The sequence below is a fragment of the Mus pahari genome, chromosome 3 (assembly GCF_900095145.1).
Source record: "Mus pahari chromosome 3, PAHARI_EIJ_v1.1, whole genome shotgun sequence".
Lineage (NCBI taxonomy): Eukaryota > Metazoa > Chordata > Mammalia > Rodentia > Muridae > Mus > Mus pahari.
The window spans coordinates 101,481,671-101,486,594 of record NC_034592.1 but is presented as its reverse complement, the minus strand read 5'-3'; the positions used below and the strand labels follow the sequence as shown (position 1 = coordinate 101,486,594).

Below are 4,924 nucleotides of genomic sequence, written 5' to 3'. Positions count from 1 at the left end.
TTCTCGTTCTCTCTCTCTCTCTCTCTCTCTCTCTCTCTCTCTCTCTCTCTCTNTCTCTCTCTCTCTGTCTCTCTCTGTCTCTGTCTCTGTCTCTGTCTCTGTCTCTGTCTCTGTCTCTCTCTCTCTCTCTCTCTCTCTCTCGTGCATGCACGTGCACACACACACACACACACACACACACACACACACCAAGTTAGTGATGAGTCACTTTCAGTTCTGAACTGGCCTTGGAGGTAAATGCTGGGGCTGCATTGGAGGTGAGCGCCCTGGGCGCTGGCCTTGGAGCTGAGCTCCTGGACCTGACCTCACTTTCCTTCTGGCTCATATGCTCCAGGCTTCCATTTGCTTTTCCATAAATGGTGCTTCTGTGGCTCGAGGTCCAGGGTGCCAAGGCTCTTACAGTCACTGTAGGCCCTGGGGCTTTCTGCTGAAATTGGCACAAGCTTCACTACCAGATTCTGATCTTATCGCTTCCCTGAAAGCTGTTATGTGCCCCACCCGTGTGCTAACAGAGCGTCCCTTCATGGCAATGGAGGACACTCAGAATATGTAGTTGTCTTGTGAGTGGAGGACTGAGCTCTAAAGAGGTGTTAATGAGTAGGGGAAGGACTAAGTAAGATTATAAGACAGCCTTGGGGGGGGGGTGTCACTGGAAAGCTCTGTAAGGAATGAAGATGGGGAGGCATCCAGTATGCCATGATGCTTTACACTGAAGGGTGTGGTCATAGTGACTGATGTGTTAGAATGGCGGGTCCTGTCTCAACAGCACCCTAGGCTAAGACAGTTCCATGTGGAAGAGGTTTTATTGGGGGAAGAGAGAGAAGGTGGCAGCAGAAAGAGAAGGGGGGGGGAGAGGGGGGAGGGGTGTTCTTATTTCTATGGAGAATGACATAGCACAGGTAAAGGTGGGAGGTGAGCCAAGTGAATGTTGGCAATATGGTGCCTGTTGCCTTGGCAACTGCTCTGCAGGTCGCAGGTCGTGCTGTAGCCTATGTGATGTCATAGGTTTGGGAGGTCCTGCTGCCAACAGTGACTGACTGTATCTCTTGTCTTCACTGAAATTCAGCCTAATACCTGAGCAGTTGTTTCCAGTCTTGGTGGATACCTCATTCTTGACCAATCTCTTCATTTTTGGAGGAGACTCCATGATGACAAAGGTGGATTTTCCAGGTTGAGTCTCATCCATTGCTCTCAGGATGAGCTGACCCCTGTGATTTCCCCCTAATTCTGGGAACTCAGCTGCATAATCTGTGGTAGTGGGAGACTGTGTTTGCATTCTCCTCTGGGGGAGCAGAATAAAATTTTATATTATTAATTAGATGTGAAAAGAAAATGCACATCTTTATTTTCTGTGGTGGGTCTGTTCTTGTTCCACTGGGTAAAAAGACTTTCTTAGTTAAGGCATCTCAGACTCTAATGGTTTAAAGATACTTTGATTTTAAAAATGGTCAATGTTAGGGAAGCATCCTTTTGGTAAGTCTCTACCGTTCACTTTTCTACCGTCTCTTCTTTCCAAGATGGGGGTCTCATTAGTGGGGTGTAGCGGGGCCTCAGATCCTTGAGCACATGGTTCGTATAGTCCAGTTGCATAGGTAATCAACTTCAAATGAAGATGCTGGTGTTCTTCTGGAGTTGGTTCTGTTCTCAGTTAAAGGAGTAGATGGCCCTGGATCCTGTCACTGGGCAGAGCACCCCGATGGCAGCCAGTCCATCCATGAACTAAGGGCCATTCACAGCTCAAGTTCATTGGTCTGTGAGATGAATGCTTATATTTCATTTAAATTCATAGGTTAAAACTTGAATCCTCCATGTGGCCGTGTGGGGAGGTAGTCCATCACTGGAAGAATTCAGGTAATGGGACTCTCACCTCTAGGGTGGATTAGTTATGTTTGCAAAGGCTTGTGGGAGTGGGCTTGGCTCTCTTTCTGCTCACCTATGAACAGGACAATCTGATCTTCCATTTATGCTGCAGCAGTGTCTGTGGAAGCAGAGACCAGGTTCCAGCCTCCAGAACACCTTGTCTATGAAAGACATTAATCTTGGGGTTCTTTTCCACCTTCTAAACTTTGGAACTAGCTCTGTGGACGGGATGGTGGAGGAAGATCAGCTGTGTCCTCTTTCTAGAGGTTCCTAGCACCCAGCACCTCAGAACATGACCCTCCCTATTAGTAAGCTGTTTCCATAGGCATCAACATCAAATTAGGCTGTTGGTGTGGGTCCTGAACCTAGCTTCTTAATGGAAGTCTTGGATTGAGTGTCTTTCCCACAAATACCTTCATTTCCTCTCACATATGACGAGCAAGATTCCTCCCACCTGGAAGACTTAGAGGGCAGTGTTATTACGGAAGTAGAAACCAGGCAGAGAAACCTCGTGTGAGTATCAGTGCTTCCTGTGTCCATCTGGACCCTATTCTGCCGGTTAGCTTAGGCCTTTAAAGTTGAATGCTGTCACTCACTAGCTAACTCAAATAAAAATGACTTCGTTCTTCTAAACTTGATTTCCTACCCGTCACTTCTAGGCGTCAGATCCAGCATCCTATAGGTAGTAAAGGGAGTTCAAATGGCACGCTGAGGGCACTAAACATTAGCTCTCATCTGCTAAACTGGCAGTCCGAGAATATATGTTCTTCCTTTGGTGTGGTCTAAAAGCTTACTTGGAATGCCAAAATTTAAAGAAATCAACAATAAAACCAGTAAGCAGTAGATTACAGAGAGACATCGTTGGGATTTTGACCAAGACATTGTATGTATGCACAGTTTTCATAGATCTGGAGCCCAAGCTGGGTGACTCAGGATAAGTTTTATGATCTGTCAGAAGCCCAACTATTTCATCTATAAAGTGGAATAAAACAACAAGGCCCTGTCCCTAAGTACCCTTTGTGAACTCAACGGGACAGTGGTAGAGCTGTAAGCCAAGGTTCTAGCAATCAAACAAGTTTTCTCACCAAGAATACCAGCTTCCTAATCCACTATGTGATCCACTAGAGATCAAACTGAAGTGACCAGTTGAAAGGGTAGATTGAAAGTTGTGCAGATGACATATAAACACATCACTTGGGAAGTAGAGGCAGAAATGTTAGTTCAAGGCTATCCTCAGTTACATAGAGTTTGAGGTTACATAACAACTTGTCTGAAAAATCCTTGCCCCCCTCCCTTCCTTTTACAGCTTAAAGCTAGAGGTCACAGCCTCAGGTGGTGAAGGCTTCTTTTATTTACTTGTGTCAGGGTTGTGATTAAGGCTTTGGAATTTTAATTCTGTTCTTCAGTTGCAGCTAGGCAACTTGCAGACCCTTCTATTTTCCCAGTTGCTGACCATGCTAAGTGCAAGTGCCCAGGACCTGAGAGTAAAGCCTCTGAGCAAGAAAATAACCAAACCAACACCATCAGTAACCAAACCACTGTTGTCAATAACCAAGCCACCACCACCAATAATGAGATCACCACCACCAATAACCAAACAACCACCAATTACCAAAGAAAGCATCCCGCCAGTGTTTCCTGAATTGGCACTGAAAGAAAGTAGATGGGAATTTGGTAGTGTGGCATCTGGGTGGTCCTTGGTGTACACAGGTCTGGCTTTCATGACATCTACAGTTAGCGCCACAGCTTATACTTTTGCCTTCACCTTCCTAATCTGTCCTTTGTGAGTTGTTTTGTTTCCTTCTTGATTAACAGACAAGTTTTGTTTCCTCAGACACCATGTACCTTCTACCAACTGCCTTTGTTGAAATCCTCAAAACCCCTACTCCACAGAGTCCCCTCTGCTGCTCAGCCCTTTGTTCCTTTAAGGAAAGCCTTCCTGGTGGTCTCGCCCACTGAGGGACCTCTGCCTGCAGGCTCCAGTACCCTCTGTTTGGGCTGCCTGGCCCACAGCCTGTCTGTTTGCACAGCTGTCTTGTAGATTTGTAGGGCCCTCAGGACATATCTTTGCCTCTCCACATCCTGGGTGTCCACATGTTCTGCAAACTCTGACTGCAGTCATCACTGATAAAGATTATGAAGTAAAAATAATTATTTTTGATGAGAGAACAGAGTTTAATGTAATTTTAAGAGCAGCCTGACAGATTTGTGACAGGTAAGATCAGACGGCAAGCCTATTTCATGCTTTGGTTAAAAGCACTGCAAAATGGATACCTTTTCCACAATAAAGTCTGACAGCTTGTTGATTGATTGATTGATTGATTGAGACAGGGTCTCTCTACAGAGCCCTGGCTGTCTTGGAACTTGCTCTGTAGACCAGGCTATCCTTGAACTCAGAGGTCTGCCCGCTTCTGCCTCCTTAGTGCTGGGATTAAAGACATGAGTCACCATGGCTCCTAATACAATTTCTTACTTGATTTCTAATGTCCAAGGTGTCACATTGATTGGCCCACTAGAATGGGACCTAGAACTGGAGATTGTATCTTTCTAAATGATTTTTGGAACAGTAACTGTTTAATCCCACAAAAGATGTTCTCCCAAAGGCAGTGAGAGCCCTTCTCATGCCCACCCTTCTGTACTGGTCTTGCTTAGATCTAAATCATTTAATCATATGGAGAAATTTTCTTATGAGGCAGATAGTGAATTTTCTAAGGGAGACCATGTTTTCTGGATATTTGGAGCTATGGCCTACATAGTTAAGAATTCAGAAATAACTGCATCGATGACATGAACTTTTCAATAGCAACTCTCTTATCCAAAAAAATTGCAAAGAAAATTCCAAGAATCTGGAGAATTAAGTCACAGAAATATATATTTCTGGATTTCTGCACCAGCCTTTGTTTGAGAATGTTGTCGAATATACCTTATTTTAAAAATTCACTGTGGGCTATCATAGAGGCAGCAGTGTTGCTCTGGAAAGGCAGCTGCCTGGCCTGGCCCTATGGTAGCAGATGGATGTTGCTTGGTTGTAGCTAGTGTCCAGAATGTGCTCCACAGGTGTCTG

At 45.1% G+C, this 4,924-nt stretch overlaps 1 non-coding gene across 1 annotated transcript; it reads left to right on the top strand.

Moving 5' to 3' along the window:
• Positions 1 to 1,125: 1,125 nt before the first annotated feature.
• Positions 1,126 to 1,283, top strand: LOC115063755. Its single transcript, XR_003843627.1, has one exon. It is a non-coding gene; the product is annotated as a U1 spliceosomal RNA (small nuclear RNA).
• The last annotated feature ends 3,641 nt before the right edge of the window (positions 1,284 to 4,924 follow it).